Source organism: Mustela nigripes, chromosome 13 (assembly GCF_022355385.1).
Source record: "Mustela nigripes isolate SB6536 chromosome 13, MUSNIG.SB6536, whole genome shotgun sequence".
In the NCBI taxonomy this organism is placed as follows: domain Eukaryota; kingdom Metazoa; phylum Chordata; class Mammalia; order Carnivora; family Mustelidae; genus Mustela; species Mustela nigripes.
The window spans coordinates 21,783,748-21,796,919 of NC_081569.1; the positions used below are offsets into that span (position 1 = coordinate 21,783,748).

General features: G+C 36.9%; 1 pseudogene; it reads left to right on the forward strand.

Moving 5' to 3' along the window:
* The first annotated feature begins 3,535 nt into the window (after window positions 1–3,535).
* LOC132029113 (heat shock factor-binding protein 1-like) lies at window positions 3,536–3,766 on the forward strand (annotated as a pseudogene).
* The last annotated feature ends 9,406 nt before the right edge of the window (window positions 3,767–13,172 follow it).

The window sequence follows — 13,172 nt, forward strand, 5'->3', positions numbered from 1 at the left end:
CCAAACTGTGGAAAGAACCAAGATGCCCTTCAACAGATGAATAGATAAGGAAGATGTGGTCCATATACACTATGGAGTATTATGCCTCCATCAGAAAGGACGAATACCCGACTTTTGTAGCAACATGGACGGGACTGGAAGAGATTATGCTGAGTGAAATAAGTCAAGCAGAGAGAGTCAATTATCATATGGTTTCACTTAGTTGTGGAGCATAACAAATAGCATGGAGGACATGGGGAGTTAGAGAGGAGAAGGGAGTTGGGGGAAATTGGAAGGGGGGGTGAACCATGAGAGACTAAGGACGCTGAAAAACAATCTGAGTGTTTTGAAGGGGCTGGATGGGGAGGGAGGTTGGGGTACCAGGTGGTGGGTACTATAGAGGACACGGATTGCATGGAGCACTGGGTGTGGTACAAAAATAATGAATACTGTTATGCTAAAAATAAATAAAAAATAAATTAAAAAAAGAATAATGTAGATAATTACTTAATGATAAAAGAGGCCAAGTCTCCAAGAGGATATAATGATAATCATTGTATGTATTTATAAAATGTATCTATAAAATTTATTTATAAAATGTATCTATTATAAAATGTATCTTAACATGTGACAAAACTTGATAGAATGACAAGTAGAAATAGATGAATTAATACTTAGAGTTGGGGACTTCAATACCCTTATCCATGATTGGTAAATAAAAAGGAAGAAAATTAGTAAGACTATTGTGGAACTGAACAGTACCATCAATCAACAGAACCTAAGTAACACTTACAGGCTACTCCATTAAACAATAGCAGAATACACATTTTCTTAAACTGCCATGAAAGATTCACCAATATAGACCATATTTTGGACCATAAAATACACTTAATATTTTTAAACAAATACAAATTATATAGTATGAACTCAAATGATAATGGAATTAAACTAAAAATCGTTAACAGAAATATGGCTCAAAAGTCTGAAAATATCTATAAATTGACTTCTCAATAACATATGGGTCAAGAAGGAGTGTAAAGATAACCTTAAAAAATTTTGACCTAATTAAAAATGAAAATGCAGGGGCACCTGGGTTGGTTGGTTAAGTTGGTTGGTTGGTTGGTTAAACTTTTGGCTCAGGTTATGATCTGAGGGTCCTGGGATTGAGTTCCACTTGGGCCCCCTGCTAAGGGAGCCTACTTTTCCTTCTCCCTCTGCCTACTGTTCCCCCTGCTTGTGGTTGTGCTCTATCTCTGTGAAATAAATAAATTCTTTAAAAAAAATGAAAAGGCAAATTGTAACATTGCATGAGATACAGTAAAGTAATGCTCAGAGGAAAACTTACAGCATTCAATGTATTTATTAGAAAAGATAAATACCAATAATTTAATCTTTCACCATAATAAACTGCAGACAGAAGAGACATTTAGGCCTCACACAATCAGAAGAAAAGAAATAAAACAGAAATCAATGGATGTGAAAACAGGAAAATGATAGGGAAAAAATAAAAAAACAGATTCTTTGAAAATATCAATATAATTGATAAAATTCCAGTGAGGCAAACCAAGAAACAATAGAAGATAAAAATTACCAATACCAGTAGTTAAAAGTTAGTTAAGGATGTGAGGGTGATCTGGCTGTGGTATCTGTCACTTCATTAATCACCAGTGTTGACTTGGCTGGTCTTGCTGGCTGGGTAGGTGTCCCCTTTCTCCCTCACTTCTCCTCCTGAAGCTGAGTGCTTGGCCCAAGAGAACAACCTTCCTCCATACAGGAGGACCATTTTCCTCAGTCAAGGTATGGGAGCACCTGCACTTGCCTGGTAGACTCTCCAAACAATCTCTCCAGGTCCATTTGTAGGAAAACAGTAGAAAAGTCAGGTTTCCAAGATTCCAGGCACATCCAAATGAGGCACTGCATGTGGCAGTCTGTCTTTCCAAAAAAAAAAAAAAAAAAAAGTTGAAGGTGCTGATCCCTTGGATATTAAAAGAAAATTGTAAATAAATAAAATGAACCACTCTATACCTATAAATTTGATAACTTGTGTGAAATGAACATTTATTTGAAAGATAGTAGCTATCAAAAGTCACAGCATAAAAAGTCTTTATTTATTAAATAAATTACATCAGTAACTAATAATCTTTCAAAAACAAAAGCACCAGAACAAAATATGCTTCACTGACATAATCTGTCAAACATTTGAGAAAGAAGAGATATCCAATCTCTACATTCTCTTCCAGAAAATAAGCAGAAGTAACACTTCCTCACTCATTCTGAGACAATCATTGTCCTTACTTCAAAACCAGGGGTATGTATGTTTTAAAATTTTGCTCAGGATCCCACTCTACATTTACTTGTCATTTTTCCTTGGGTTCGTTCTTTCTCTCTTTCTTCCTTTCTTTCTGAACTAGACATGGATGGACTTCAAATGCATATAGCTATATTAAAAAAGCCAAATTGAGAAGGGTAAGTATAATCTCATACCAATTTATAACATTCTGGAAAATGAAAAAGTATAGAGTTAATAAAAAGATCAGGTACTGTCAGGGGCTCAGGAGTGTGGAGCAGTCGAACAGATGAAGCAGAAGGGATTTTTAGAGCGGAGAAACCATTCTGGTGTGCTTAAAGCCCCACTCCTTAAATGTGAGCTCATTTACAGTGACTTCATTCCAAATAGTACAGTATGAAAAGTGTGAAGGAGACATAAAGTTTACAGTGGAGAAACCTGACAAACTATCCCAACCCAGTAATTCAAGGTCAACACTGCCAGTGAAAAGGTGATGTTGACAGTATGTATCCATGATATGAAGAGATGAGTATGGCACTTTACTTCTGCAGTTTTCCTCCCAATAACCTACAAACCCAGTATAATCATGAGGAAAAAATTCAGACAATTCCATTTGAGGGACATCCTATAATATAATTCACCAATGCTCCTCAAATCTGTCAAGATCCTTAAAAACAAGGAAAGTCTGAGAATTATGCCACAGCCAAGAAAAATCCCAAGGGTTGTCTCTTTGTTTTGTTGACTATTTCCTTTACTGTGCAGAAGCTTTTTATCTTGATGAAGTCCCAAAAGTTCATTTTCGCTTCGTTTCCCTTGCCTTTGGAAACATGTGTTGAAAGACGTTTCTGTGGCTGATGTCTAAGAGGTTACTGCCTGTGTTCTCCTTTAGGATTCTGATGGATTTCTGTCTCACACTGAGGTCTTTCATCCATTTATCTGAGAAACAAACTGAAGGTTTTAGAAGGGAGGGGGTGGGTGGGGGATGGGATAGCCTGGTGTTGGGTATTAAGGAGGGCACATATTGCATGGAGCACTGGGTGTTATACACAAACAATGAATCATGAAACACTACATCAAAAACTAATGATGACTAATGGTGACTAACATAACATGAAAGAAAGAAAGAAAAGAAGGAAGAGGGAAATAAAGAAAAAGAGAAAGAATGAACCCAAGGAAAAATGACAAGTAAATGTAAAGTGGGATCCTGAACAAAATTCTAAAACAGAAAAGGACATTCTGGAATTTGCTGTCAAGCTGGGAACTGGGAATATGGCTGAGAATGACCCCAAGACCTTATAGGATCTTCCTTCAGTGGTGCAGACACTCCTGCAACAGATGCAAGATAAATTTCAGACCATGTCTGACCAGGTCATTGGAAGAATTGATGACATGAGCAGTTGCATTGACGACCTGGAGAAAAAAATTGCAGACCTCATGACACAGGCTGGGGTGGAAGAGCTGGAGGCTGAAAACAAGATCTCTGACACACCAAAGAGTTGAAGATGGCTAATTCACTCTGTACTTCAGAACACCAAGCAATGACTGTGTGTAGATAGGTTTTCTATTCTAAAGAGTGAGTTCTTCTTACCACACACTATATAGTTAGTCTATAGAGTGATTCTGTCCCCAGTTTCTAGAACACGCTAAGTCCACATCTTGGACCTTGGTCAGTCATGCTGTTAAATACTAAACACTGAAACTTTGGCAGTTCCTGAAAAAGAAGGCATTCTGTGAAAACTGAGGAAATCTCAGTAAACTATAGACTTTAGTAGTAACAACAACAACAACAACAACAACAACAACAAGGAGGAAGAGGAGGAGTGGGAGGAAAGGAGCAGAAGAAGGAGGAGGAGGAAGAGGAGGGGAGGAGGAAGAAGAAGAAGAAACATCTTACAAATGTAAGAGACTGAGTATGAGGGTATTGTGGGAGCTTTGTACTATCTTCTCAATTGTTTCTTTAAATCTAATAATGTTCTAAAAATTAAATATTTTAATGGTGCTTCATGTTGCCTCTATCCCACTTAATGTAGATACAAGTCAAATCACACATGAGCACATTTAATTCACAGACTTAAGTTATGCTTGTAATCAACGGAACTTAGCGAATACAGTTTTGAGCTTTCCAACCTCTGTAGTACAGGAAAACATATACGAAGTTTGGAAATGATGATGAATGAGCCAACTCACAAGAATCAAATACAGGTGTTTTTATCAAAATTCATCAAACTATTGTCTTACTAGTCGACCTCTAAGCCCTATCCATTTCTTTTTGTTATCAACAGTGCATCTAAGTCAGTGTTTCTACAAGATAAATAGAAGACAAATTAGAGATACCACAAGAAAAAAAATCATCGAATTTATACGCCCAGCCAAACTATTGCCATCAGTTTACAATCATTTGTTCATAATTTTGTGAATCTGTTGGTTAATATATCCCACCTTGTTACTGTTCCAGTAAATGTTTCTCAAATTACAAATGAAGTAATGGTTCTGATCACCTGTATACTCACACTGAAGTATGAACTGATTTACAGTGACTTCATTCCAAAGAGTACAGTATGAAAAGTGGGAAATGAGGGAGGGAGGATCCTCTGTCCTAAATAGGATGAGACAGATGACACCTGACACTGGGCAGAGGAGATTCTCAGCAGGTTATTATTCACATATGCTCATGGTCTTAGAGAGGAAGACACTGAATGCCATGCAGGGGGCCTGTGGGAGACAGGCTTTCCAGAGGATGCAATTAACTTGTTTGAATAATTTCATGGGCTGGCGGGGAAGGGAAGGCCAGTAGGGTGAGGACCAGGTGGACTGCATCTGGTCCAGCTGAAATGGGAATTAGCCAGTTAGGAGACTTTTCCTACGGGGGGGGGGGGGCTCTCAAGGGAAAACAGGGGAAGAAGCTACAGATAGACATTTGGGGCCCCATGAGGTTCAAAGATGTCAAAGTAGTATATTAAATTTTAGACCTTTTAGTGTTTATCTGTCAGTTTTGTGTCATTTTTCCAGGATTCAGTCTTTTTTTTTCCTCTGGTTAACAACTATTTTTTTCTTACCCATATTATACATATTTCCCTCTAGTCTGTTTTTGGTTGTTGTTTGTTTGTTTCTTTTCTTTTCTTTCATTAAGAATGTTCTTTAGGGGCACCTGGGTAGCTCAGTGGATTAAGCCGCTGCCTTTGGCTCATGTCATGATCTTGGAGTCCCAGGACTGAGCCCCGCATCCTGCTCCTTGCTCAGTGGGGAGTCTGCTTCTCCCTCTCCCTCTGCTCCTCTCCCTGCTTGTGCTCCCTCTCTCTCACTCTCTCTTTCGAATAAATAAATAAAGTATTTTTTTTTAAAGAATGCCCTTTAAAAACTAAATCTGACTTTATCATTATGTACTTAGAACACTTTAGCGACTTTTAGAACAAATTCCAAAATATTTGATGTGGCTGGGTACCCTGCCTGAGCTGCCAAACTCTCTCTCATGCTTATGCTCCTTCTGGCCTCACTTCTGGCCTCATTTTTTTCCCATGCTCTTTTGACCCTTCACATACCTGATTCTTTCATCTGGGGGCCTCTTGCTGAAGATTCTCTTCTCTTCACGCATTACAATGATAGACTTATGTACACTGAGAAATAAACAGCAGTGGGTGCAGTAGAACTAATGAAAGATAGTCATAAACCCCAAGCATTGTGGGCATTCATGATATTTCTTTTATTTTTCTCCTCTGAGTTTTCCAATAGCCATTTTACTTATTAATTTTAAACTGAAAACCATTTGCTTGGTGCAATTTCTTTTCCTTCTTTCTTTCTTTCTTTAAAAATCAGTTCTGTAGTGAGAAGAAGGTCATCATCCCCGTTTGTTTCCCAGCCCATTTTTTCCCAGGAAGCAACATCAGAAATTGGTTTCTTGGGTCTTCAAATTTATAAGCATGTGTGCTCACACCAGATGCATTGTTTTGTACCTTCTCATTTTGGTTTTTACTTGTTTCATCCCTTTGCTGTATATGTAGAGCTTCGTCCTTTAATTTGCTTCATATTAAATCACATGGATTCTCTGCACTTTAAGCCAACAGCCCTCTATTGATAGATATAAATGCATCACTGGTATGTTTCTATTATAAAGTTGCAAAAAATAATCATGTTCATACCTCATTTAGTTAGGTGTAAGTTTATTGAAAATAGATGTGTTAGTCAAAGAGTATGTGAACTTTTAAATTCTGATTAGACAGGACCTTGTTGTTTCTTACATTGGTTATGCCAAGTTGCACTCCTACAAGAAATGTATAAACCATAACTTCTCCAATTGTTTATCAAATCTGATAAGCAAAAAATGTATATTACTGGTTTTAGTCTGCATCTTTTTTTATTTTTTATTTATTTATTTTTTATTATTATTTATTTTTTTAAATTTTTTATTTTTTATAAACATGTATTTTTATCCCCAGGGGTACAGGTCTGTGAATCACCAGGTTTACACACTTCACAGCACTCACCAAAACACATACCCTCCCCAATGTCCATAATCCCACCCCCTTCTCCTAACCCCCCTCCCCCCAGCAACCCTCAGTTTGTTTTGTGAGATTAAGAGTCACTTATGGTTTGTCTCCCTCCCAATTCCATCTTGTTTCATTGATTCTTCTTCTACCCACTTAAGCCCCCATATTGCATCACCACTTCCTCATATCAGGGAGATCATATGATAGTTGTCTTTCTCTGCTTGACTTATTTCACTAAGCATGATACGCTTTAGTTCCGTCCATGTTGTTGCAAATGGCAAGATTTCATTTCTTTTGATGGCTGCATAGTATTCCATTGTGTATATATACCACATCTTCTTGATCCATTCATCTGTTGATGGACATCTAGGTTCTTTCCATAGTTTGGCTATTGTGGACATTGCCGCTATAAACATTCGGGTGCACGTGCCCCTTTGGATCACTACGTTTGTATCTTTAGGGTAAATACCCAGTAGAGCAATTGCTGGGTCATAGGGCAATTTTATTTTCAAGATTTTGAGGAACCTCCATGCTGTTTTCCAGAGTGGCTGCACCAGCTTGCATTCCCACCAACAGTGTAGGAGGGTTCCCCTTTCTCCACATCCTCGCCAGCATCTGTCATTTCCTGACTGCATCTTTAACTGATAAAAGAATCACAGTAGTTGTTTTGTGTTCTCTTACTCTGTACTTTAATATTTTATTATTTTTTGTTCACTTTTATTGAGCATTTGGTCTTTGTTCTCATTGATTTATTGGTAATCTTTATATATTATGGGACTATATATTTCACTCTTTTATCATCATATAACTTGCAAATATTATGCTTCTGTTTTTCACTTCTCTTTTTAATTATCTTTTTTAAGCAGAGTATATCATATTCATTTAAATAACAGATTTATCAATACTTTCATAGGTTCATTGTTGTGTAATAGGTTAAGATGCCTTCCCTATTCTACTTCTTCGTTGGAAATACTTTTCTAGTATTTTTATGTTTTCTCTCTTAGGATAGCAAAGTTAGATTATTTAGGATTTGTGCCCCATGTCAACTAGGGCCCTAACTTTTTTTTCCATATAGATACAAATTATCAACATTATATTTTGAAGATTATATATTTTTCTAACTTATTTAAAATGTTGCCATAACAACTGACTAAATGCCTTCATACATTGTGCTGTATTTATGGACTTTTAATTCTATTCTGTGGATTTGTTTATTTATGTACCAGTAGCACATTCTTTTATTAAGTGTATATTTATAATATAGTTTAATATCTGAATGGGTATTCTACCCTCATAATTTTTCATATTCAGAATTTTCCTACTACTTTTCTTTACCTCTTTCAAATCTAGAATCAACTTCTCTGGTTCCAAAGAAAAAATCCTAATGGTACTTTTATTGGATCTCAAATACAGCTTAATGTAATTGACATCTGATTACTGTCTCTTTCACTTCAGCATCACTGCACAGTTTTCCATTTGTTTCAGTTTCAGACTTCTTTTAAGTCCCTCAGTAGCACTTTACAACTTTCTTCATAAAGGTCTTGGATTTCTTATTCTAATGCTGGATCATTCTTCCTGTTGTTTTTGGTATCACTTACAAGTATTGTGTGCAATATGTATATATGTTACATATATACATATAGATATATATATTCTCCATCCATATAAAAATTGTATATATATATAATATTTTTTACCCAGCTCCTTTATCAAATTCTTTTTATTTACCTTATATCTGTTGATTACTTAGGTTATTCAGGTATACAATCATTCTAATTGCAATCAAAGATAACTTTACCTCTTCCTTTCCAGTTTCCACATGTCTTCTTTCTTCCTAAATTTTTAAGATATTGCTCTTATAGCAATGTTTAATAGCCATAATGGTGCTTGATATCCTAATCTGGGTCATGACCTTAATGGGAAAGCTTCAGTGTATTATAATATAATAATTATAATAATGTATTTGAGGTTGATATATATATTTCATTAGTCTTGATTTCTTTAAAAAATCTATTTTTTAAAACCAAGAATAAATGTTGAAGGTTATTAAAATATCTTTTCAGAATTTGTAGAGATAACTTTTTTCATTTTTTTATTTAATATAATATATCATTTGAATACATAATAAATTAGATAAATTGGTTTTGCAGCATTAAGCCATTCTGGTATTGTTGGAATAATGCTATACTCTGACTTCTGTTTCTAATATTTTATTTAGGACATTTACATTAATATTCATGATAAAGATGGATATAAACGTAGGGATATGTATCTTTTTGTGCTATCTGGTTGAAATAATTATAAATTTTGTTTGTTTCATTAAGAAAATTTCATTTTTTTTTTTTTTTGGTTGCCTCAGGGCCATACCTTCCTGTTTCTCTGCATGTCTCATATTTTTTGGTGATGAAAACAGGACATTTTGAATATTATAATGTGGTGACTCTGAAAATCAAAATGGTAATAAGAACATACAAATGACCTGATGTAATGAACTGGACCAGATTGCCAGATATCACATTTCATACCAGAAAGATTCAGTGGTAAGTTTTAAAATGGCCAGCTATACTTTGACTGAATTATAACTCATTTAACTTCTTTCTTTGTGTACAGTATTATACATTAGTCAGTATTATAGTAAATAAGTACTTTGGACAGATGTAAATATGCTGTAATAAAAATGTTTTTCTTCTAAAAAAAAAAAAAAGAAAATTTCATTTTTTTACTGTGCTCTGAATGTATTAATATAGCATTTATGCATTTCTTTCTTTCTTTTTTTTTTTAAAGGTTTTATTTATTTATTTGAAGATCACAAGTAGGCAGAGAAGCAGGCAGAGAGAGTGGGGGAAGCAGGGTCCCCATCGAGCAGAGAGCCCAATGCGGGGCTCGATGCCGGGACCTGGGACCATGACCTGAGCTGAAGGCAGAGGCTTTATCCCACTGAGTCACCCAGGCGCCCCAGCATTTATGCATTTCTTAAATATTTAGTAAGGTTTTCTCCATGTAAGTGTTTGGGCCTGGTGTTTGAATAACTTACTTACTGACAAATTATTCTAACTTTTTTATGAAAATTGTTATGTTTGCGTTTTCAATTTCCCCTGAGATCACTTTTGGTCATGATTTTGAGATCAGGACTTGAGAAGAAATCGAGAGTCATATAATTAACCAACTGAGCCTCTTTCCTTACGTTTTCATGAAATTGAGCCAATTAGTCTTATTTATAAATGTTCTCTTTTTTTGGTATCAAAAAAACGGCTTCCCCTCCCCCTTGATTATATTAACTAAAACTAATTAGTTTTAAAGATCTGATTCTGGAATTTGGTTATACAATTTTCCTATATTTAATTATTATTATTATTATCATTTTTAAATATTTTATTATTTTGACAGACAGAGATCGCAAGTAGGCAGAGAGGCAGGCAGAGAGAGAGAGAGGGAAGCAGGCTCCCCACTGAGCAAAGAGCCCGATGTAGGCCTCAATCCCAGGACTCTGAGATCATGACCTGAGCTGAAGGCAGCCGCTTAACCCACGGAGCCACCCAGGTGCCCCTCTATTTTATTATTAAAAAAATCTTTTGTCCTTATTACCGGCTTCTTTCTGCTCCAGTTAATCTTGTTGTATTTCATGAATTTGATCCTGAGCATTGTTCTAGCTGGACCCATAGTGCCCGATATATATGTTTCATTATCATTTTCCTTATAGCATACTGGCTTCAATTTATTTTTTAATCAAAGAGATTTTATTTCCAGTTTCTGATATTTGTGTATGATATTTTTGCTGTAATATTGTAGTTTCACTATAATGGATTAATAAAATGTTTTGTCTGTTTTTCTTTTACTTTTGGGAACTTACTGGGTTTTACTTTGTGGCTTAATACATGGTCAAATTTTGTGTATGTCTGGTCACCTGCAAGAACGAAGTTACATTCTCTATAGTCTGAATGTGGAAGAATGATGGTACATTCTCTGTTGTCTGAGTGTACGTATATATATACACATACCTTACACATATAAGTATATATTTATATATGTATGTATCAATGAATTATACATGTGTGTCTATACATATATGTACAGATAAATAGGTATATGTGGTGTAATTCACCTATAAAGTGCAACACATGTATACAAATTCCAAACTCCAAATTGAAATATACTAATAACTTACTTAGGGGCACTTGAGCATCAGACTCTTGATTTTGGCTCAGGTCATGATCTCAAGGTTGTGAGTTCAACCCTGTGTCAGGCTCTGTGCTGGGTGTGGAGCCTGCTTAAGATTCTCTCTCTCAGGGCCTCTAGGTGGCTCAGTCTTTTGGACATCTGCCTTTGGCTCAGGTCATGATCCTGGGTGCTGGGATCGAGTCCCACATCAGGCTCTCTCTGCTCCTTGGGGAGCCTGCTTCTCCCTCTCCTTCTGCCTACCTCTCTGCCTACTTGTACTCTCTCTCTGTCAAATAAATAAATAAGTATTAAAACAAAAAAAGATTCTCTCTCTCCGTCTCTCTCTACCCCTCCCCCACCACTTGCACACACTCTCTCTCTCTAAAAAGAAAAAAATAATAATTTACTTGATCAATAATTTACCTGGTCAATTACATGATTTAAATATCTTTTACTCTTTCTGGTGGCAATACTGCCCTCTCAAGGACTAAGTGTGAAGCATCAAGTCCCTTACCATTCTTTCCTGTATTTTCCATAATTTTTGTATTCTAACTGTTGATATTGTAAAATTAGGTGCAGATTTTCATGACTGGTACTTTTCATTGAGAATCATACCTTTTTCATAATAAAGAGCCCTCTTTTGTCTGAAATAAAGCTGAAGTTGTTTTCTTTCTTTTCAATGGGCAGGAAATTAACCAATGTGGAGATAGACTGGTGCCCTGACCTGAAAAATGTCAGAGCAGAAAATGCCATCTCTTCTGAGGAAAGACATTCTCTGGGCTCAGAGGCCAACCAGGGGTGGCAGGAAGGTCAAAGGCAGCTCTGCTGCTGGCCACTGAACCATAGCAGGAAGGGAACTTTGAGATGACCTGTTTTCACTGTCCCTGTGGAAGGCATGGTGTCAGAGTTCACCAGGAAGATTTCACAGAGAAAAGGTTTCATGAAAATATTTGGAAAGCAAAGGATATTATCTGGCAGAGAGAACAGGGAGGCCAATTCCAATAAAACAGCTTCATCCAAGAAGTGCACAGCAATGAGGATGGGCAGCGTGTTTGCTTGCCCCATCAAGGCCAGCAGTGTGGACTGGAAGGCTGGGAGGTTTAAACCATCAGGGCAAAGCTGCACCACCCCTGTATCTTTTGCTTCTCTGCCATCGTTTCTTCTAAAAGCATTTTTAAAATTCTCTAGATCATGATACTTAGTTTATGAGATGTCCCCCAGGTCTATCTGCTGATACCTAATCAGGTATCACCCACCTCGTATTTTTTTTTAATCTTTTTTTTATTTCTTCATAAAGATTTTTCATTTCTGTAGTGTTCTTCCTCTCTTCCAACCTCTGAACTCCAAAGCTCTGTTCACATCCTCTCCCACCTTCACCTGGCCTGTTATTTGAGCATCCTAACTTTTATAGGAGCCCTTATTTCAAGACATGGCATGCTATCTGCTACACATATTTTTAGTCAGAATTCCTCTCTGTTTCCTTGGGTAATGGCCCTTGTGCTGTGTGTCTTTGATATTTCCCTGTCTTGTCTTTTCTCCTTCCATCAAAAGATGCAGCTGATTGGATGCTTGATGGCAGTCTTTACCCATAGGCTCAGACTGTTTATCTTAGTGTGACTTACCTCTGAAGAGAACAAGCTGTAGTCCTGTTCAGCTAGCGGTAGAGAAGGTGGGAATGGGAGTGTGGCAGGAAGTGGTTTGGGGTCCTGGCTACTGTTTTCACTTGCATTTGTTCTTGAATATCCTTCAATAAAAGCTGTTATTATTTATGTATGTGTTTTTGCCCTGAGGATCTTCCTTCCAACTCCCAACCCTCCTTTAACCTCTCAAGTCTTTCCAAGGCTCTCCAACTTGACATTGGCAATTGCTGCTGCCCACCCTTTGTATCCTGTACATCTTTTTCTCTCTTCCAATGGAGGAAGAATTTGAAGACTGGAACTCAGAGATGGAGCATGGACTCTCCCTTTGAAGAGCATGGCTAGGCTGGCCTGGGGTCTCAGAGGGCAGAGCACAAATTTTTATGTACTCCCTAGCTCCAGTCTAGATGTCAAAGCTTTTTCTTTGGGGTGCCTGGGTGGCTCAGTCAGGTAAGTATCTACCTTCTGCTCAGGTCATGATCTCTAGGTCCTTGGATTCATCTCTGCATCAGGCTTCCTCCTTAACACGGAGTCTGCTTCTCTCTCTCCCTCCTCCCCTCCCTCCTGCTAATTCTGTCTCCTTCTCAAATAAATAAAATCTTAAAAAAGAAAAGAAAAAGGAAAAAA